Genomic DNA, 24,791 nt, shown 5'->3' with positions numbered 1-24,791 from the left:
AGAAAGAACCTAGGCCCTTTGTGCTAACGTTAAACTTTGTGTGCTAACATTAACACCCTTTGTGTTAATGTTAACAGTGAATGTTATTAGAAGAATACTATTAAGGAAGAAAAAAAGAAAGAAAATTAAAAAAAAAGAAAAAGAAAAAAAAAAGCTTTGCTGTTCTTACAACTGCTGCTTTAACCATTAACAGGTCGACATGTAAAAAAGTACACACAAACACTGAGATGAAGTCTGAGAAGGAATACAAAGAGCTGCTTCATGAATAAATCTGACACAGAGATTCCCAGGATTTTTTTGCCAGGTTCAACACTAGCAGCAGTAGGCGACACCTCTACCTGTGGTAATAAAGCAGTAGTTGTTTCTGTGCCAATTCATGTGTCTGGTTGAGTGTTACACATGCTATAAGAAGATGTACACAGTCCTTCAGGAAATAATGAGTTAGAACAAGATGAGATGTGTCCAGCTGTTGGTGTTCCGTGATTCTTTTGCTTTGCAAACAGACTGTCTTTGGAAGCCTGACCTAAGTTAGGCCCAAAGACTTATACAGGTTTTGTCATATTTTTCTTCTAATCTTTGCAGATCTCTCCTTTCTTGAGATAGGCTTAATTTTATTTATTTATCTATTTATCTATCTAACTGTTTATTTATTTATTAAAGTACAGAAAATCATTTGATCATAGCATCTATCTATCTGAGAAGAGAGTAGTTATTGGCCCTTTTTTTCTTTAATCCATCACATTGACCTAGTCCTAGACTCCTTATTTAAGACCATTTCTGAAACCCTCATAGATGTAGATGGTTGTTATATAGACAATCTCATCAACTTCTTGGGCAGCTTGAAACACTCAACATCACTCATTACTTCTTCAGCAACTTGTGGAGTTGAGCCCTCAGTAATTTTATCATGTTATCTCAGTAGGTTAGCACTAACTTGCTCTCCTCTGACCTTCTGACATTGATCCTTCCTTTGAGTCATGTAGTTTATTAGCAGAAGCTGTGATAATATTGATTTGATATAAATTCAGACTGGGCATACTGCAAACTACAATTCTTCACAGGGGCAGGTAATTTCTTTAGTTTCATTCTGGGGTTTTAGTTTTATCATTATAGGCAGAATTGTTGTTGTTTCCAGATTTATGAAGTAATGGAATAGTCTCTGGAGATTATTAGAATTGTTCATGATAAGTAATTAAACTCCAGGACAAAAATCATTTTCATTACAATTACTCTACCTCACATGTGGAGGTTGAGTGCTTCCTATCTCCAGAGGTCTTCTGTGATGTTTTGTATAACATCTCTCCAATTATCTTTAGCCATGTTCTCCAATTCTCAGTTAAGCTTTCCTCCTAAAAGAACTTTTAATTTTCAACTGTGTTCCTATTACTGATTTTGTTGCAGCTAGAAGAGGAGTAGTAGAAAGGGTAAGAAAACTAGGAACACATGATTAAAATTCTCTGTGACGTACAAAATACTAAAATAGCTTTGTTGCTAAGAGCTGCTCTATCTAGATCTCACACAGTGGATGGAATTATATATGCTGCAGGAGAAATGTACACCACTGGTCGAAAAATAAAAGTCATAAACAAGGAGAATGCAGTGGTGGACTCAATTTTATTTCAACCCTTGTGAGAACAATTTGTGCATCATAATATATTTTTGTGTTTCACACAAAAGGAATTATAGTAGCTAATGGATGGAAAATAATTTTATATCGATGGAATTATGGACTGATGCATATCAGAATATAGTTGGCAAGTTGGCATGAGAGTTACTAATATTTGGCCTCAATTTTGCAGCCCAATGCCTTGAGTGAGAAAGGTTTGATTTTTATTTTTTTTTTTTTTCCCCTGTCATTTTTCTGTACTAAACTGTCTGGATTTACGTTGCTGTAATTCATTTAAAAACAGTGGTTTTCCTGCAGGGGGTGAATTTGGCCACAAATGCCTAAATAGCAAGGTGTAGTGGTTGCCCATAAAATGCCATGCTAAAAAAAGATCAGCACATTAGTAGTCTGTATGCATTTCAAGTTAAAACAACCAACAGGCAGTGCACCAAAATCCAACAACCTGGAAATCATATAGAATTTATGTAATATAATTAATATCCTCATTTGCTTTCTTTCCTCTTCTATTTTGTTTTGGTTTGGAGGATTTACCTGCAAGTAATCAAGCATTTGTCACATGTACGTAATCTAACAAGTCAAACACCAAGTTTCATCATTTCTTAGCTTAACAGTAATTTTCACACAGAACAAAAAGTTACAGATTTTTGGACTAAGATGAATAAAGAAATGGCTTTATAACAAAAAGCTAAATGTGTGTGTGTTCATTCTTGTTAATTAAATAGAGCTGAAGAGTGATACATAGCTAGAAATTTTGTGTGTGTGTGTGTTTGCACATGTCTGCCTATGTGTTGGCACAGCTTTGAAGACTGTGAACACTCATATAATTTCTTTATGATGAGAAAGAGGAACTTTTGGGTACCAAAAGCTTCTTCAGACAGCTAGAGAAAGCCCCTCATACCTGTAGGGGACTTTAACTACCTCAGTATCTGCCATAATCACAACATGGGATGCAATCCAGGTGGGTTTTGGAGAGTTGAAAACAATCTCTAGACACAGTGAATTCATGAGCTAAGTGAGGCACGTTATTGGACCTGATGAAGTCACAGGGGTTTGGACCTGATGACGTACAGAGGGTCCTTCTAAACTTACTTGAGAAGGCTCACAATTGACAGTGTGAAGAACTGAGTATTTTGTGTTATCTAATTAAAATATGTATAAGCATATGTATATGTATACACATATTCCATTTTGCAAATATCAAATATGTAAAAGGAGTTATACTGCTTCCCCACCCTGCTTTTTTCTTCAATTTTTAATAGTTTTCATCATAGGTTTTATTGGGTTTGATTGAACTTTGACAGACATTTATCAGTTTTTCAGCTATTCATTTTTTCACCTCTAAAGCACCACAGAATCAAAGAATGGCTGAGGTTGGCAGGGACCTCTGGAGATTGCCTAATCCAGTTTGTCTGCTCAAAGCAAATCCAATTACAGCAGGTTGCCCAGAGCTGTGTCCAGTTAGGTGTTGAATATCCCTGCAGATGGAGACTGCACAACACCTCTTGGCAACCTGTTCCTGTGTTTGACCACCTTTACACTAAAAATGTATTTTCTTATGTTTAAACAAAATTTGTTGTATTTCTGTTTGTGCTTATTGCACCTTGTCCTGTCACTGAATACCACTGGGAAGACCCTGGATCTGTCTTCTTTATACCATCCTATCAGCTATATATATAGGTATTTGCATATTAAAGAATGCTTGAATAATTTATTGTAAAGCTTTATGTTAATTCGATTTTAAAGTTTTATATTGCAACTTTAAAAAGAGGGAATGAAGGAATCCAGGGGTTTTTTGTAGAAATTTTTTTTCTTGCTTTTTGGTTTAAATAAATGATCCTGACAGGAAACTGATTCAGAAATCCATATCAAATTAATTCAAATTCTTTGGGTTAACTTGACAGAATAAAATGCTTTGGAGGTGAATGGGGGGAAAGTATTCTGCATATATTCTGTGTGCGTTTGTGCAGAACTTGCTGCAGAATTAGATAAATACTATTTCATTTCAAATAACATATTCCAGAAAGTTGAATGGATATTAAAATTTTGTGTTCTTTGATAATGGACTGTTAAGTCTTGATTTAGTGTTTTTATGCAAATGTAGTTCAGGGTCAATGTAACTTTTTAATTAATATTTTTTAAAAATTCTTTTGAATAGATAGGTAACACTTTGGTATAATTTTACAATCAATGACTGTTATACAACCTCCAAATGCAAAATCCTGGCTCTTCATAGAAAGCAATCTTTTCTCAGAACTACTAGAGTAATGTGTAGATAACAAATCTAGAGCTTGTTAGTCATTTCTGTGCTGCCAAGAGAGAGAATGAGTTGTTCACAGCTCATATTTGGTTTCTTTTTTGTGGGATGCTATGTAGGATTGAAGAGCATCAAACTAATACACAGTATAGACCCACCTGTTTTATTCCTCAGATCTGCCTGAAAAGCTGTCTCATAGTTCCTCCAGGGAAAGCGATTGCAAAGCCTCACCGTGTCTCCAAGCTGTGAAGTCTTCTGGCACAGCTTATATTCAGTTTGGCTCTCCTTAAACACTGAGATTGGTCATTTACTGCATTCAAGCATCCCAAGCTTTTGTTGGACTCTAAATCTGGAAGCCTAGGAAAACACTTGCACCTTTATTGATCATCTGTTACCAGCTAAGCCAGCTATTAGGGCAGGAGCCTGATTCTCCTGTTCCCTTAGGAACCTATACCAAAAGATCAAGCAGAAACAAATCCAGGAAACCAAAGCAATATCTTTAAAGTGATATGCTCACAATGATATCTTGTCACTCAAGTAAGTGGCTTCTGTTAGAGTGAAGCACACAAAATCTCTCTTGATTTGCATGGAATATGGGTCTTCTGCTGTAACTGAAAATCAGTCTTGCTTACCTATATTTTATGTAAACAACTTTATTTCCTAACATATGGAAATAATGACTTAAGTCTTTGTAAGAAGTGTGGTCATTCCCTAAAACTCAGACATTAACCTTGCTCCCTTTTAAGCTTAACAGACAGAATATGTACATCCTACTGACACTGTTGCTCCTAGCTTTAAAAATATTTTTATTTAATTATAATAAATGTTCCACATATCCTTATAATAACCACCAAATTGCCATCACGCTAACCACCTTTGTTTTATGAGCAGATATGTTTTACAAGCAGATATTTTAATCAGAGGAAAAAATCTGTCACCTGATAATTGCTAAAAGGATGGGAATAAGGTATATTGTTTATCTAATTCTTATGTTACAGGCTTGTGGCCTAATTTAATCTATTCTGAATGCACAGTAAATGCAACACAGTCATTTTTAAATCATAAACCTCTCGAAAAAGCCACACAGATGTCTGCTAATGTGTTGGATGATGGATCTCCTATTTACTATTGATCTCTGAATTCAGAACCAATCCATTTTGAACTAGGAAACATTTTTCATATATTTTTAGAAAATATTGAATGGCTCTTAATCAGTGACAAGACTGTTTTGTCTGTTACTACTCAAAGCAGATTAGCAACAACCTACTGCATTTCACCAGAAAAATGAAACTTGTAGAAGCTGAATCTTGTGTGGTATATCTTGAACGAACTGACTTCACATCCAGCTACCCTTGAATTAAAGGAGAGCTCAGAGTAAGCAATCCAGATGTAGTGAGAAAAATGCTGTAGGGGTTATTATGTATGGAGATCTACATAGTCCTCTGTTGTATGGACATGCACTGTGGTTTGAATCACTGCTGGGGGAGGATTTGATTTAAGCAAACTGGCTATTTGATCATTATAGTTGATTTCTGTATTATCTGTCTCAAACAGCTTCTGTTACATCCCACTCACTACTGATGCTATTTTCTCTTCCTCAAACCATTGCATTCCGATGACCAGTTTCCTGCATCTCACCCTTCTGTATTTTTTTCTATTCAAGTTTGGATGCAGAAATCCCCAGTATACTAACCTAATCTCACCTTTGTACTCCCTGGCCATTGGTCCTGATCAGGGTGATATTAAAAGAATATCACACAACTGGTCTAACTAAATATGGAATGTAGGTGGGTATGTACTAAGCAGTATTTAATGAATAAATATCACAGTTTTTGGACTCTTAAAAAGCTTTCCTTTCAGAAGCCTTGTCCCCCTCTTGAAGCCTATTACTTCCTCCTGTACATCTCCTTAACAGTCCTTTCTTATTAAGACTGTGTCATTACATTCCCACAAGACTCAGAAAAGACTAACAATAGATGGCATTGAATATAAGAATGTGATTCAGTTCAGTGATTAAGGACTTTAATTTTAGGTATCTATCAGCAGATATGTAGTTGTTTGGTAGCTGTTTATGCTCCTGTTATGGTCAATAGATGTTGAGGGTAGGACTGAGTTGTGTAAAAGTAGGTATGTAGCACCATGTGATTTTCCCTAAGATATCCAAGCCATCCACACAGGACTGGCAGGTAAGATACATGATGTATAGGAAACTTCAACCCTTCTGAAGTAGCAGAAGAAGGTGACACAATATATTTTAGGGCATTTCACATGCCACTCCACTTTTGTTTTTATTTCCCTTGTTCTCAGTACAGACAGTTTATATTAAAATTAAAATTAAATAAAATGTATATTAAATTAAAATATTTGTTGCCATTATCCCCTAGATAATGTCTACCTTAGAATAAACTAAATCCCCTTAATGTGTTTGCAAAACAAACAAAAAAATAACCCAAAAAAGCAATAAGCAATAATGATGGGACACTAGCCTCTTTCCCAGGCTTATATAAATGACACAAATCTTTCTGTTAGCCTCTTATTTGCAAGGGAGGGTTTTGTATCTGTGCATGAAGAACGACAGACTCTTACTGAAGAACAATCAAACTACAGATGCTATGTAAGAAAAGGAAATTCAGTGAAATGTTTCTGAACTTATCTACCACATCATGTTCAACTGCAGGAGAGTCAAGCTATGTGTCAGAAGATATTTCATTCACACTTCTTACAGTGATATCGACATTCAGTAAAAATACCGACTTCTAACCCTAGTTTAGTGGGGAAATCCCTTCTACTGCCAGCCCATAGTCACTTCATTACAAGTTATGGTACTTTCAGCTAATTCAGTTTTCATAATGGCCATGCACAAGGCCTATACACATTAACAGTAAGTGTTTGCAGGCAGGCAAATAAGCATAGTGAATATTCTGAGAGCATGAAATATTCAAGAAAGATGTTCTCTATCTTACTGATTATTTTTTAATTCAAATTTGTTTCTAAAACAAACAAAAAAGAATAATTTTGAAAATCCTGTAACTGACATATGAAAATCTTTTAAATGTCAGACCCTAATTGTTATTCTTTTTATAAAATACAGATATGCCAAATTGAGTTGATTATATATTACTTTTTTCCTCATAAATGTCAGGCTCACAAAATACCACTACATTTTTAACATTGACATTAAATCACATGAAAAATAGTACTGTTGCCGGATTGAATATTCCTCTATATCAGTCCAAAGAGTAACTGTTCTCTCTACTGTTAAATAGCTGGGGAAGATTTTTCATCCTCATCTCACAGCTATAGAACTATATCAAAAATAATGCCAGCTAATATCAGCACTTTCTTTTTTGAATATTTAAATCAGTAAGCACTGAAATAAAGGTTTCAACTTTAAAGGATGCATGTACTATAATAATTTGAGTTTTCATTTCTTAGGATATTCCATTGTCTTTTTTTTCCTATCCTGATAACACATTTTTTAAATTTCCTCTGAAAAATAACATTCCTGAAACACAATTCACTCAAATAGTTTTGTTGTCATAGAATGAAAACATTTTGAGTGTTTAAAAGTATTTTGTCAAACTATAAATAGGAATTTCATTTCAAAAGTCATTTAGAAAGAAAAAAGAAAACTTTTTCCTAGAATGATGAAACAGGATGTTTCAATACTAAAACATTGAGGAATTTTTGCAGCTTACCTTTTAACATGTGGATTATCTCCTATCAGCAGACATTTTATGCTGCCAAACCAATTTAATAAAAAAGTTCCACCTAGACTTATTCAAAGTAAATGTGAAAGCCTGTAAAGTTTGCAATATAAGCAGGCTTAAAAAGAATAGTTCAGATAGGGATGCCCTGGATAACAAAGGACAGTTATCTCTGCTGATATGGCTGGATGTGTCAGAAGTTGTCATTATAATTTCTCAATTACTTGTGTGCAAGATAACATGAGGCTGGACTTGGTTGTCCCTGCTCATTCCAGCCAGCCAGTTTTCAGTGGTCAGCAGGTCACTTGTACACTTTCCCTAAGACTGCTGATCTTCATTGTCTTACAGGACTCTGAGGTGTCTCTTTTGTGAAGGGTTTCTTAAGAAGTAAATAATTCCATGGACTAAAGTGAGACCATCATACACCAATTACAGACATGATACCAGGCATTGCAGGACTCCTGGCTCAAACAAAATAATGGCTATACCAGTAGGGAGAAGAAAATATGTTAAGAAACTTGAAAGACATTAATTAAACATTTCTCCTCATTATAAAGGTAATAGACATTTAAAGGGTTATTCAGCTCTTTGTTGGACCATGACAAATAAACACACAACCTTTTTCTCCATTATATGTCTTCTGTGGTAGACACCTTTTTTCACCCTTAGTTTAGTCATTAAAATGCTTTCTGATGGAGATAATGCAAAAGACAATTGGAAAGTCCAACTATATACTATGTATCAACCCATCTTTAAAATGAGATGTAGAAGAAAACACTGTACCAAAGTTCTACCTCTTTTTCCTGATTTCCTAGTTTATCCAGGGTTTTTAATCTGGGTCCCAAAAAGAGTACAAGCTGGAATGATATTATGTTTTTGAAGAACCTACAGAAAGACTTACTATGAAAGTTTGAACCATAATTATTTGTAGGGCACTGCAGGAATCATATATCTACACAAATCTCCTCTACCCTGATGAGTAACATCACACTTTGAATAAATATAAAATAATAAATAGTTTGGGAGGTTGGGGGGGGAGGGGGGAGGAGAAGAGAGAAGTATTTTTACCTCCAGTAGCAGCTGCAGAAGGCTTGATTAGGGGTATTTTACTGGCTGCTGCATCTAAAATGTTCATATAGGGTAAATTATAGTGTCATGTTCTTCAAAGTTGCTGTACTTGCATCCACAACATTATGGTTCTGCGTAGAGATGACAAAAACAAGAAAGTGGGAAATGAAAATATTATCAATGCTATGAAGCCTATAAAACCATGAACATCATCTATTACTAATTTTCTTGTAAACTATTTATGCATATAAAGATATTTCTCATTATATGTTCTAGGTTTTGTTTGACCTTTATTCTACCTCCACTCTTCCTGTTCGGGATAATTATTTCTAGATCAGTAGTAGGTCATGAGCTATGGCTTTTAGAAACAATGGACCTAATGGAAAGACATTTTGTTTGAAAGAATGGGATATCAGGTTAATGGGAATTGCACTTGCATACTGTTGCAAGAATAAACCTCTCAATTTGCTACATGATTGTCCCTAGATCATAGATTACTAAACCAATATGGGTTGATATGGTCAAATAGTTTACTGTCTTGTAGCCAGTAAACAGAGTTGTATTTGTTATTAGGACTTTTTTTCTACAAGGAATGAGATATTAAAGATAAAATAGCATGAGTAGAATGGAAGGACAGAGATGTGAAAGGTGATGAAAGAGAAAACAGAATACAGATTTTAATTTAACCTCTTTGCCATAATAAAATAAGATATTTAGGTCAGACAACACATCCTGATATTCCCCAATGACAGCATTGTTAAGTGACAAAAGTATGTTCTCTTCGATAATGCATTAGGTACATTTGATCTGTTTAAAAAGAAGTGTTGCCAGGATATAACATCAGAAGACAGTTTCAATGAGTTAAGAGAAAAACAATATAAAAATAACTTTGTTTTAATTTTTTAAATTAATTTGCAAATTCAGAGTAAAACCTTTTGTAGATTAGCTGGATGTTTTCAAAGTTCAGTCTGTTGAAAAAGTGCAACCAATAGCCATTATGCCTGGAATACACCACAGGTTAATATGTAGCAGCTTACAGGGTCTGAACTTTGCTCTTTAAGAGATGCAATGTTTTGCAACATTCAGAGAATTCACAAATATTAAATCATGAAATAAATTATGCTTCTGTCATCCAAATAGAAGCTGTGACTTTTTGCAGAGTTGGCAGTAGATAAGTTAAAATAATGATGTCCATTTCTTCAGATAAAATTTGTACCAAATCCAAGGAAGTTATATAGAAAAATCAGCTTCTGTATTCAGCTCCTATCTTGCCTTTTCATGGAAGAATCCCTGTTACCTTAAGTGAGTCATTCTGTGAGTACTACATGCGAACAGGACCCAAATAATTTTTCTATTACATTTTTCTCTTTTTTTTTTCTCATTAAAATTAAGTTTTAAAACCTGCTCATGCTATATAGTGGTTTCAGTACAGCCCACAGTGACAGCTGATCACAAACCCTCCCATTGGTGGCTCCCATTCAAAGAAGTGAAAAATGGCCAGCACTGAACTCAGAAATATCAATTCTCTTGAACTGGTCATGGGACCTGGATTATTTTTCCATTCCATAGAGGTAATCTCTCCTGGTTAAACTAACCTAAATAAATTTCACCTTGAAAAATAAATGGAAAGCCATGAGAAATTGTTTGCTACTGAGCTTCTTTCACAAATACTAAAAAAACCCATAAAATAAAAAAAAAGCAAGATAAATCTATTTCTTATAATTTAATTTTCCAAATATTACTATTGTAATACTTGTTATATAACTTGATTTGACAATATCAACCCATATTGGTTTGGTAATCTATGATCTAGGGACAACCAGTTAGCAAACTAAGGGCTTTATTCTTGCAATAGCATGGAAGTGCAGTACCCATTAACCTTAACAAGTAAGCACGTCAATTGCTGAAAAGTCCCCCTGAAATCTTAACAAAGGACAAAACAAACAAACCAAGAAACAATATGATTGCAGTTACAGTTTTTATTCTACGAATTAAAATTACTATTGCAAAACTGAATAATTGGAAAGCATGTACACATACAATCAGACCTCACAATCAAGTTTTCTTTCCTTTTAGCATTAGTATTACTGTCTCTGCATTTCATAATATAATTTAATTTTTATGTACAAAATTTCCTGAAGGGCATAAATGCATTTCAGCTCTATGCAGTGGTTATCCAGTTTTAAACCACGCATAAAAACTCAATAAACAGCAAAATGCTACTAGGTTGTATATGGGCTGTGACCTTTCCTAGTTATTTTTCAATACTTCTTAACAGTTAAGAAACATTCACTGAAATAAGTTGAGAGAATCAGTCTACTATTTACTTTAGAAAAATGAATGTTTATCAAATAGACTTAAATTGATAATAATATGATAGCTTATGCTTGAGAAACCTCACAATTGCCAATGTCTCACTGGCGTAATCATGTGGAGAGTGGATTGCATTTACACTTTGCATGACCTTGAAAACAGTTTCCCAGACCAACATCAGACACTTTTTTTTAAAATATTGCTTCTGCTGCCAAGCATATAGACTAGACAAATAAAAATAAAAAATAAACGTAGTGATAGTAAATTAAACAGTTGTGCTCTTTTTTTTCAATGTTTTAGGATGAAAAAAGCCCCATAATTATGACCCGTAATTTAAAATGCAAATTTTGTACGACATTTCACAAAGAGGATTTAGCATTACTGATGTCTTATATATTGTAAACCAGAATGTGAATGGCTAATATTTTTTAAATGTACATTTAAATATTCATTGAGATTCCATATTCCTTGATTCCATGATCCTAATTTGCAAAGATGCTAGGTTTAATTCACAAGCTGTGTTTGCATATTAGATGTTTTCAGTAGCTTCGATTCCTTTATTGCATTATATATTCCTAAATTTAGCAGGATATATATATATTTTTATTTCATGGCATTTTTCTCTTGAATGTATTCTATATCTGCATATTTTTGCCATTCTCTGGATATTTTCCCACTACGTTGGATAGATACTAATACAACTATTGTGAATTATAAAAATTTTCTTTGGTTCTTAAAATCAGTATTTGCCTATGCTATACTTATTGATCTGTTACTCAGCAGTTCTAGTGTCCCTCTTTGAAGAAGACCCAAGGAGGTCTTTATTTTCCCTCAGTTCATACCTCAACCTTACTGTAATACTATCCAGAATTTTAAAATATTTGTTACAACTATAGCTAGGAGAAGGTTACGTGGTCCATGTAAACATAAAACAAAACTTGCTTCCTCATGGAGTGAACAAGATGGCTACATAGGCTTTTACCATGGAAGAAAACAACATGGGTTTACATGAAGCTATGAAATTCCTAAGCCCTACATAGTTATCTATTTTGTCTTTGGATTTCACCAGTATATTTTCCAAATGAATTTTGGATTTCACCTGTTTACATTGTAGCCACGATAGATCCCCTCATGTATATGTAATTACAACCATATGTAATCCATATTTTTTCAGGTATTTTTTGTAGCATTATTCTTGTGTTTATTCAAACTCTCAACACTTTGTTCAGCTGTAGAATTGCTCCACTGTATTTAAAATTGGAATGCATTACCATATTACTAAAGAAATATTCTTGATTCAAAATGGGGTTTGGAGTTATCGACCTGTTTAAGATTTGCCATTTTTGGACAAGACCCTAAAGCAGGTCAATCCTTCCCATTTATATCATCATTTAGTGGGAAACAAACTCTTTGAAAAATAACAATCTGCTTTTCAATCATGTTACAGCACAAAGCCTGCTATAGTTACCATTTATAATGATTTATTAATGCAGTCTGGTTTTGGCTGCTTGAGCATTTTAATTTTGCTTGATCTGAATGCTGTCTTTGACACTGTCAATTATAACATTCTGCTTGATCGTTTATGAAATTATGTAGGATAATCTGGCACTGCTTTGAGTTGGTGTCAATCTTATTTATCAAATACATGTCCATCTGTGTCATTACATATTAGCTTTTTTCTGTACCACCTTGGCATATTGTCAGGTCCTTCAGGTTTTACACAAATTCATTTTTACTTAGTACATGATACAGTATTTCTTTTAGGTAACTCCATTCATCATTTAGGTATCTATTCATGTAAGGTAATCAAGGACATGGGATATTGGCTTTGTATAGCTGTTTAGAAAACCACCAAACACTAGAATGAACATATTTGTTCTTTGAATGCGTATACACACACAGAGAAACATGTATGCACGTTCTGGGGCAGTGGTAAAAATGTTTCTCTTCTTTAGGTGAAGTTAATCAGGAGAATATTATGACTTTGGAATATGTCACATCTGCAAAAGAGACTTTATCAGGGAAAATTATGAGAGTTTTACAATTCTAAACCTACACTTACATAATTCTTCTGGATATTTTTCACTACAAATAAAATCATTATTGATAATTACGATAAACTTAATTGCTGTAGGAATGCATGTGGGACAGTACACAGCAATCATCGAGTTTCACTTACAATATCACAGTGTTTATTTATTTATAGAAAACTCTGGATGCATCCCTTTTATTTGGTTTACATCAAGTATCTACACTGATTTCAAGATGCTTGTTTACTTTAATAGTGATATTAGCAGTTGATGCCTGGCATATATCCTAGAGGTAACACATGATCTCTCTTGCTGTTCCTCTTGAACAACAGAATGTTTAGGACAATCCAGACATTTATTTTCACATGGCAGGTTTTTTCCTCTGTGAAACTGATATATGTTAATGGGAAAAAAATGCTTTTGTACTCAAGACGTGAGCTGTCACCTAGGAAATGCATTTGCCTGGTTCCAGTTTAAGCCTTCTTCATGTTTCCGAATTGCCATGGAACACTCAAACAGAGCACTACGCTGAGCCGAAATGTGTACAATAACCAAGATAACTCCAAGCTGCTTTGTCACCATGGTAACTATGCTTTGGGTCTACCCTAGAAACTTTGCCTGGCACAACAATGTCAGCTATAGACATTTGGGAATTTTTTAATGATATTGCTAGACCACCAAAGGCCCTAATGTAGACACAGCAATTCTGAACAAAAACCCATGCTTTTCTGATATAGCTTATTTTGTGTGGGAAGCTGGTATACACTACATCCAAAGAAACATATTTTTATCAGTAAAAGTTCATCTACATTTAGGGCTTTTGCTGAGATAGATGTGTTAGCAATCCCTCTCTAGTTTAGACTAGCCCTTAGCAGTATAAAGCAATTAAAGATAATCCTGAGCATGCCTTGAAAGGATAATGTTTTCTGTAGCTCTTTTGTTCATGATTTTCAGGTGTGTGCTTTTCTCTACCACCCCTGCAGATCATGTAATATAGATTGCATACTGATAATGCAGGCTGTTATCTGTAGGTGTTCCTAAATAATGAATACTCCACTGTAACAGCTTTCCTTACAAATAACTAGCAAAATCCAGCTTCGGTGTGTTTTTTTGAACAAAATAACTTATAACATTTCTAAAATAGAAGCCTCTCTTGAGGCTTTTAAATCCATTCTTGGGCACCTAAGGGTGCCTTTCAAGTCCCACTCATTTCAACTTCCAGATTATATTTAGTCAAAAAATGGCTATCTTTCTTTAGGCTAGACTGTGCCTGGACAAGCACAAATGCTTGTCCTGAAGCTACAAGGACCCTTACCCAACATTTCAGTCCCTATGGAACCAAATCTAGGCACAACATTCTCTAAATGTCCCTATCTAACATATCCATATGCGAGAGGCAGCAAAAGGCTAGATTATAGCTCATAAGGAAGCACGTTTTACCCTCTTGAGAGTGTGTCTCCATCACTTTGTAATAATATTTATGTCTGATCACATCTTCTTCTAGGAATAACTATGAGAAACCTTTGCAATGTGCTGGGTTGGTGAGGGTTCTGGATTTCTTCCCAGCTTTAGTTTGCTTTAGCTACTTTTTCAGCAGAAACTCCCTTTCCATTACAGGCACCACCATGTACACAGTAGGAGAAATCTCAAAACAGGGGGGAACACATTGTGTTTAATAACATAGTTTTTCCCTAACTGCAATCCACTGCCCTTTTCTTTGTTCCATCAGTGTGGCTCATGGGGATTCTCTCAGCAAAGACTAATTGCTGGAAAAGCTGTACTCATCGTCCTGCTCTGTCCTTCATTTTAAACTAGGTTGTAACTTTTTGTAGTCCTTGGTGTTTAATTGATCCATATCTAACAGAAGATTTTCCTTATGAAAGTCATGCTTGCATTGACTCAGATACTGTGAAGAACTCTGGAAAAGTGAGAGGAGTGGACTCTAAATGATAGTTTGCACAATTGGCAATTGAAGATCAGAATTACTTCAAGCTCTAAATTACCATCAGAGATAGAACCACTAAGTACACCAATTATTATGGCATCACTGTTTTCACTTGTTTGTCTTTCTTTCTATAACCGTGATTCTGGGAAGATATCCATAGCAACATAAAGAAGGACATAACGTCCTTTTTTTTTGTCACAGTCTTGCCTATGTGTACCAAGGGAATTATTTCAATATATGATTAGTCATCTTGGAATTAATTTAAAAGTTCTTCCTGGGTGATCTTAAGGGATTTCAGCGTACTTAATTTATTGGTCCTTTTCTCTGCTATTCTCAGCTGACTCATTTAAAAACACAAGCTATATGAACAGCCCCTCCCACCACCCATGTTTTTAAAAGAAAGTGTTGCAAATTATGCTCTTTCTTTTCCCTGAAAGAAACAACTTTAACACAAGCACAGGTGGCTTGGTTAGAGTCAACTTACAGTACATATACTAAGAGGAAAGGAAATGAAAGTACAAAAAGAAACACACATAAAAAAGCCACAAGCTCATAAAATAACAACATGGAATACTGGAGAAAGAAATCAAAATGTCAGCATTTTCTTTAAATATCCTTAGTTTTAGAGGTTTTATGCCATGATAAAAACTCTGTAAAGACTAAAACCTGGCATATGAATTATGACATTTCAGTCTGAAAACTAATTTTATCTCATATATATATTGGGAAAAGTTAATTTGTGGCATTTCATTAATATTATATGGTTGAATGAAAGGCCGTGTTACAAGTTGGAATAATTTCAGTCTATCATTTCAAGGAGAAGTTAGATAAATGTTAGCATAAAAAGTATCCGTAAGAAGAAAACCACAATTTTAAGATTCAGGCCTTCTTAATAAGTTTTGGTGTATACATGTTTGGAACTTTGGTATCACTTTTTATACTTGGTATTATTGTTATTGTATATTAGCTTTAGACTGCTCTTCCTGTGCTTTACAATCAAGGTTGTCCTCACATTTAAATGAAGTATGTGTGTGTGTGTATGCATGTATGTATATGTGTGCGTGCCCAAATGTGTGTGTATACATATACTATATATGTATAATTTTAAAATTATACTTGACACTATAGTCTCACTTTAATTCCCTTTTCTTTGCCAATAAACTTATATTTGACTGCTGTATGACTGAAGAGAACCCAGGATATTAGAAAATGTTCTGGTATGTTATGAACAGAGCTGTCACGTCTCACACAATGAGCACAAGACTCACATGGCATTTGGTTTGCACCTTCTCACAGCAACACTTCTGTACCGTATGTTTTTATAGTGCAAAACCAGATCATTTGTCATACTTTGCGATCCCACATGCCAATCACAACTGCATGCCTTAGCTGTGATATGTCAAACAGTTATGCCTGTCACATGGGGGTCAGAAGAAGGAGAAATATCTTGCTGCTATGCTTCAGCTAGAGGAAAGAGGGAAGGAGGTTAATGTAGCAGATCAGCCTCAGAGCAACTCCACCACAAGGTAACATTACCCATCTGTAAGCTAATGGTATTATACTGGTTCACCACTTGAATGTGTTGAAGACAAGGAAATTTTAGTGGCCGCTGAAAAAGATTGTATTTTCATACAACATCTTAAAACAAAACTACCAAGCAAAATGCTTACTACAGGACTTTGAATGGAGGTTCAAATTTTTGTTGTTGGAATGCCACAGAAGTCTCAATCTACTGATGCTTCGGCTGAAGCAGAAATATAAGCAAGGAATTCAGCTCTCTGCAGAATAATAAGAGTGCAGTTTGCTGTGCAGACTAGTACATAATTGCTAATATAACTACACATTCATTGCTCCCATCCCTTAGAGCATGGCAGTCAAACATTTCTGCTCAATATGGCAGCCAGAATTCACAGAAAATAATTCACATAGGGAACTTCCTTCTGCCCACCAAAATAAGCTATATATGTAATCCTGAGATGTCTGACTATTCCTGGTCTTATGCTTTGCCAGTAAACATCTCTTGCCTTCGCCTTCCCTCTCGAGCTGTATATGCAAATAACACTATTTCCTTCATGATGAATGATGCTTCCCTGGCTCCAGAGTTTTCATTTGAAAAGTTTGAAATATTCTTAACCTACTTGGTGATCAAAATAATCTACCGTTTGCCATATATGAAACTATCAGTCACTTCAAATTTGTTCTTCTGTTCCTTAGTGCATGCCTATAGAAAAAAAATGGAGAATGTAGACATAGCTTTAAAACCCATGTCTTTAAAAGACAGCTGGAACACATTTCTCAATGAATGGCCAACTGCTGCCATACATGCCTCAATATAAGACAGTACAGTGAGTCACAAATTCTTTGGTGAATGAATAGTTCTGTGCTCTTGACCATTTAAAAAGGTTAGGTGAATTCTAAATAATTCAAAATCCTATTAATATGATGATTTAAAATGCTGAGTTTGAATTTTTCAGAAGAACTTAGGTGATTAAAAAGAAAAAATGCTATTGAAATTCCAAATAATCCAAACAATTTGGTCAAAATAATGTAGAGGTATTATGATGTTTCCCAGTAAATGTCTAGAATATAGACACACATTTTAAAGAATGAGAACTGGAATGCAAAGTGAGATTCACAGCTCTAGACAGTTCCAGTATCCCTGCATTGTTCTGGAATATAAATGGTCCTTTAGATGAAAATGTAGAATATTAAAAGTCACCAGAATGCCTAAGAAAACTGTGTAGCAGAAAAATGTGTGGTTTGCTTGTCCACACTTATGAACTAAAAAAAAATCTGTAGTGCTTTTGTGAATCCTGCTGGCAGCACCTTTGATAATTCTACTTACATACTTGTAATTATTGACTTGTCCCTTAGGTATTGATATTTTCTGAACCATAACCACCACATTATTCCTGTAAACACCTGGTTAGTTTGTAAATTCTATATTGCCACTTACTATGTGTTTGTACAGTACTTATCAGCATGAGCCCTTTTTGGGTACTATTATAATTTGTGTAATATATTAATAGTATTTTCATGAATGAGTATTTCCTACAAAAGGAAATAAAATTGATTATATGTGACATCTTCCACAACATAATCCTTTGCAAGTAAAGCAATGTGAAATTTTCTTGCAAGTCTTAACTACAACATGATGTCCACATAACTCCAGTGACAGACACCAGACCTTCACAAAGAACTCTGTCTCCTTCAGATAAGGAAAAACACAACATAAATTAGTCTCCTTCATAGCATCACTCAAAGGTAATTATAACTTTAGCGGCATCAACAAAATTTGAGACTGAAACACCTGCATGCTTTCAGTTTGTTATGTATTAGCTATTTAGGAGACAAGTATGAGACAGGTCACAATTAAGGTTTTGACTACTTTATTTCTTCTAACCTGGCTTCCCCTTTGATTTTAGGATATAAACTGATTAATATGACTAACTATAAACAGTTAACTCCCAAATTGTTTTTTTTTAAAGCATTGACATCTGACCTAAGATTAGTTTCAAGGATCTGAGGGACTCACAGTTGAACCTTGATACGACAATTTAGGAAGCCTTCTGAAACAGGGAAGGAAATAGCTGATTTATGTCTTCTTTCAACAATAATACTCAGGTGCCTAGAAATTCACGGCAAAAATCTAAAACTTCAAACTAATTTCTACTATACAATACCATTAGAAATGTATATAACTGACATCACATGTTTAAAAATAGACTTAATTTTAAAGTAAAAGCATAAATAATATTTCTGGAGGACTTGAAGAAAATGGCTATTGACAGTAAGACATGTCATGTCTACTGCTGACATTTGAGCTGTTAACAGTGCCTACTCAAAGTCTCTATTACATAAACAATTCCCACTTCAAATTAAATCCCATATACACTAAAACCATATATATAAACAACCATGTCTTTCATGAACAAACTTACAATAGCTTCATCTTTCTTTTTTTAATATTATTTCCTTGTCATTCCCACATCTTATCTCAGCTTTCCCTGTATTTTCCTACTTGCCACACATAGTCCTAACCTATACTTTCCCTGAGTTTTTCAGAGCTTCCTTTTCCCAATTTGTTCCCATATCTACCATTATTTGTCTTTACCATTGCATAGCCACATTCCTATCCCTTGCCTCACAGCAACTTGTTTCCCCAGTATCTCTTTTGACATTTACCAGCACCAAGCCTCATTGCTTCTTTTGCCCCCATTCCACCCTAACATCTTCAGCACTTTAGTGTTATCTCCTCACATTCCATTCTCTATAGTTCTTTGCATGATTTTACTGAGTGTCCTCCTTATTCACTCGTGTTTTGAATACTTGCTATGTTCTATTCAGAAGATGAACATAGTATAATAATGTATATTGATGGATTATTGTCAGTCCTTCCAAGACAGGTGGGGAATAGGAATTATTTACATTAATTGTCTTCCACCTGCAAAGACTATGTTGCCTATGTTTTCCATGGTTGTCGTGAAAGATTCATAGCATCATAAAGTGTGGTAGGAATATATCTCAAAATGTTAGACCATAGGTTTCCTCCCTGATGGCATTCTTGATTGAGAAACTTCAATGATCCAGACTCAATGATGGAGAGCTCTCTGAGAAACTGCTTAACAGTAATTCTCTTTTAAGATAACTGGAGTTTTACCATTATCAGTTTCAAAAGGAATGGGATCAAGCTAAGGTAATCCCAAGACTGGTTTTTACTGTACTCTAGAAAAATGGGGAAGATTCTTAAGAAGAAAAAATATTACTTAACTTTTTATGTATTAAGATTGATGTCTCACATGCAGCAAAGTGAATTGAATCAAAGAGAGTCTACAGTTTAAGAAATGTTGCCTGTTTAATATTCTAGGATAACTTTTTAATAATGCAAGTGTTGTTCTTAATAAAAACATTGGATTTATAGCTCTGTTTTTCATATTGTTTGTAAATTAAGCATTTTGTAAATCAAGGGATTCTTTTTACAAGGAAAATTTGTCACTTTTTAGTGCCTTTTTTTTTTTTTGCAACTTATCCTTCTGTAAATTTCCTTATATTTTCTAAGCACTTCCTGCCTCAAGACAGTAGGGAAAAATTGGGCCTTTCAGTTCACTGAGATAATTTCTGACTGGAAATTTCCAGAAAGATATGATTTCCCTTTGGAGGTGTTTAAAATTAATTCCTTTCAAACTATGGCAGTGGATTTTAATTAAGCTAGCATTAGTACTCATATCAAGAGAAAAAACACTGTAAAGCTCTCTCTCTTGACCTTTGAAATAATAGTTAACCTCAGCGTAAGCAGACACTTTAAACAAGGCTGGAATTAGGGGATAACAATTGTGCTAAAAACAAGGAGGAGATTGTATCTGACTTATGCTTATTTGCCATAAAGTTTGCTTTGTTGCTTGTCAGTCCGTCTAAACGAAGATGTGTGACTAAGCTGAGTCTTTATCAGACTGCCTTTCTTTCCCAGGTTCCAAACCATTGAGTTTGTCAGCTAGTGATTTGCAGTGGGACTGGAAACAGCCATGGGGCCTGTAGTGTCAATCTCCTTTATTCTCTTAAATGTATAACAAGGAAGTTTGAAAACAGTTGAACGTGTCTTGTTTTTACCTATTAGCTTTCACACTCACATGCAGAATTCACTTTCATGATATGACTTTCTATCTTCTCATGCCTTTCAGTAGTCACTGGTAAAAAAGGCTCAGTTAATTCCTGGTATGAAATTTTGCATACCAACAGCCCAGCCAGATGCTGCTTTCATGAAAGCTAGTGGCTTCACTAAAATTATTATGAATTTCTAGAAAGGAAGGGTTTAATGTTTGCAAATTACTACAGATTTTTTTTTCCATTCTTACGCTTTGTGTTTAAAAATAATTACTGTAGGCACTTAATATCTGTTTTATTTTATCACAAACTCATACTGTGGTTTGGAGTATATTTTTCTAGATCTCATATTCAGATGTGGTTTCCTCCTTGTAAGATTTACAATCAATGACAGAGACAGCATTTTCAATTATTCATCTGGAATCTCTAAAATATTTTCATAAATACATTAAGGTTAGCAGATGTATCCTTGGATACACACCTGCTTCCTTACTTATTATAAAAGATAATTTACACATTTGCCATTGCTTTATCATGCTGATGGCAACCACAGTTGAAAGACAACAGTGAAGGACACAGATGTAGGTTTAATTCCCACTATATCACTCACTTTGCAGCTTTTCTCCTTTCTCCTTCCCTGTGCCATGTAGTCTCTTATCTGTTTAGAACGTAATTTTTTTTAAATGGCATCTCTTTCCTATAATATGTTATTAAAAGCCAGGACCAGGTGATCTTTGATCTTGTTACATCTCTAGATTCCACTATAAATAGGTAATAACAAGTAGTATAACACAGATATAATAGCTGATGTCATAATCAAATGTGATCAAATATTTGACATCAGCTGTGTAAATGGAAGAACAAAAGACTATTTTAAATGTAAAAACAAATTCTATGTGTGAGGAAAACAGTATGCAAAAGCAAATCATGTTCATATATTTTCAAACTTCCATGCTATACATGTAAGAGAAGAAAAAAATTTTTTTTTTCCTTATGTTTTCCCTGGTCTGAAGAACAGAGTACTACCCTGTGATCTCCAGGCTGGTCATATCAGTTGCCCTGGAACTGGAAAAATCAGAGATATCAGGTGACAAAAAATATTTGATACAAGAATCCTGATGAAGACTGGACTTGTGCAGTGGAAAACGAGCTCAAAGACAAGTTTTGGGCTAAAAACTCACGTAAAAGGGTATTGTATTTAAAAAGCAAAAAAAGGATATATATTTTTCTGAAAAAGCTCTTCCCAATACTCTTGTGCATTTCTAAAACCTAACATCAGCTTAAAAAATGGACTGAATAATAGAAAAAAATCAAAGATCAAATCTCATGGGTTTTGAAGACTTTCTCTACTAGAACAAAAAAAGATAATAACTTTGACAAGCATTTACAACTTCTGTTACATATCTATGTATGCATGAATTGAAGAAGCAACTGAAAGCGTTCCCTGAGGAAATAAGTCAATGGAGAACTGACAAGCAGTAACAGCTGGATAAGGTACATTCCTCATATTCAAAAAACTTAGGGAAAAGAGAGTTCACTCCTTGAAAATGATGTAATTCAGGACTGCTAAAAGGGTAATCCAAAACAAAAAACAAGACTCCAAATATGAATCACTGCATAATGAATAGAGAAACTGGGAACAAAGAAAAGAAAGTTCATATCAAGGAAGAAACATTATCACAAGAACACAATGGTCTGAACGAATCCATAAAAATCACTGTCATTTCGCAAGAAGATGCTACCATGACTCCCAGGTTTCAGTGTGTTACATGAAATCTTTTATAAGCAACAGTGAAGGCTAATGCTGCTATTGAAAATTATTTTTAAAGAGTCCTGAAATATTACTTTAGGTCAGTTTCTCATGTTATTCACTAACTACAGTAACACAGACTGAAATTTAATTTGAATTTAGGTTTCATTAATGTTTCCTGTCAGTATCATTCCTTTAACAAGCTGGTGAGTTATAGGGTACAATGAGGCTTTAAAAAAATGCTACTATTGTGGCATATTTCCATAACTGCATTAAAACTTACTGTTACTTAGTTCATTTCTCAGGTTACTGAACTTGTAAATTGGTAGAAAAAATTCTTTAAGACAAACCAAACACAAAATCATATATAATTGTCTGGCAGTAAAGTATTTTTGTTGCTTGTGATAATTGAACAAAATCCATATATTAACTATGAGCATAATCATCTCACTTCACCTTCCTCTGACAGGGATTTAAATTCAGGTGGTTGTTTTATTTGCTTTTTAAAGTGCATATCAAGTTAAAGTGTCCAAAAAAAGGAAAATGAATCCTATTAAAAAACCAAACCAAACCAAACCAAAAACCTATATATCACAATATCCTCTGTTCTTACCAACAGGCAAGGAATAAGCTAGTGAGACCAAATGGTACATTTCAATGAGGTATTTCAATCTAAAAAATGTTTAGCAGAAGTAACAAATCTGATCCTACTGAAGATAGCAATTAAAAGCATTTAGAAAAAACAACTAAGAAAATTAAAGGAAATACAGTGGATTTCAATTACCCAATAGCTATAAGAGCAAAAAAAAATGACAAGCTTTTTTCTTCCTTTTTTCTCTACCTCACTATATCAGATGCTAAAAGTCTGCAAAAGAGTTCAAGGTACTGATGGATTAAGAAGCATTAAAAGGGCAGTTAAGCCAGTTAGGGGAGATAAACACATTGCCATAGACCTAATGGATTTTTTTTCTTTTTTTTTATCTCCTTTTTTCTTTTTTTTTAGTTAATCTCAACAGCTGATAATGTGGGAAAAACATTGAGGGCTCAATTCAGTTGCCTAAATGTAGGTATCTGGTGCCTGAGGGTGTTCAGGACAGTCACAGAGGTCTGGAAGGTAGGAAGCAGGACTGCATGGGGGTACAGCCCTTCCACAGAGGCAGCTGGAGGCCAGGGCAGATGGGCAGGGGTGTGGGCATGGGCATGGCACAGAAGTTTCTGTTTCGGCAACTGACTCAATGTCACCATATTGCTGTTCCTCTCTGGTGATAAAGTTAATGTGATAGGTTTTAGTGCAAAACTTCAGATAGACCTATGGTTTACTGATCATCTGTCATGAACACCAACTCCATTTTGCCACTGTTTTGCTCTGAGAATTTGTCAGGAAGACAATTTTAGGAAATCTTGCTTTGGACACAAGTAGATTAATGATTTATCATCAAAACTGGAATAATTTTCTATTGTACTGAAAGATCAGGTGAACCAGACAGTCTGAAACAAAGTAACTTGGAAATGAGGAATTAGTTATAGATCATCTTTGGACAAAATTGAATATCTTATCTTCTTTCTTTTCTGTTAGGCAACTCAAAGTGTGATTAAAAGCTGGAGCACAAACAAAAGACCAGATAAAGAATTCCAATGCTGAAGACTACCTTGACTGAAACATCTTTTCTATTTTGCATATTTTGGAATAAAATTACATTTGTTTAGTCATCTGATTTTTTGTTCAAATGGACTCCAGCATTAAGTAGAAATCTGTTTCCTTCATCCTTACTCATCCTTGCTCACTCATTTGCTACAGTTCTTTCTGAATAGCAAAATCTGCCAATGAACTTGCAGATATATATTTATTTAAACTAAGAGACTGAAATCCAGTTCTTTATGTTGAGCAAAAACTAGTACATGTACTAAAATATATTTTTTAAAATTAAGCATCTCTGGCAAGTTTTTTTTCAGAACTCCTAAAATACAACAGCAAATGGATAAAAAGGTAGACAAGTCTGCTTGTGAAACTAAAATAAACTCTGAAAAGTCCTAATGCCATGAAATAAATACAATGGCTAAGTTACTTAAAAAAAAACCCAACCCTGAAGAGTGTCTATAACTTAATCACATTCTGTTAAAATACAGAGCTGGTTGCAGAGAAAATTAGAAAGGACAAATACTGGCAATCCTATGACCTTTTCCAATGCATTATAACGATGCTTGGATTATAGCTTGGCCTCAAAGGTGCAGTTGTGAATGTTTTAAATATTTCATTCAGCATCCTTTAGGATTCATTCCCTTCTTTTTTTCTTTTTTTTTTGGAAATATATGTTTTGTTGGGTTTTTTAAATGGAAAATGTCACTGGAAGTTTGGGGAAAATATGCGTTGGTAATATTTTGTTCACCTTCCCTGGCAATGCTGCTTTCTGTCACAGAAGCATGAGAAAATAAGATGAGAAGACATTTTTAATAAGCTTTTGTCCCACAGTCACTTCCTCTGTTATAATCACTAAG

The sequence above is a fragment of the Ciconia boyciana genome, chromosome 1 (assembly GCF_034638445.1).
Source record: "Ciconia boyciana chromosome 1, ASM3463844v1, whole genome shotgun sequence".
NCBI lineage: Eukaryota > Metazoa > Chordata > Aves > Ciconiiformes > Ciconiidae > Ciconia > Ciconia boyciana.
Note: the sequence above shows the minus strand (reverse complement) of the source record.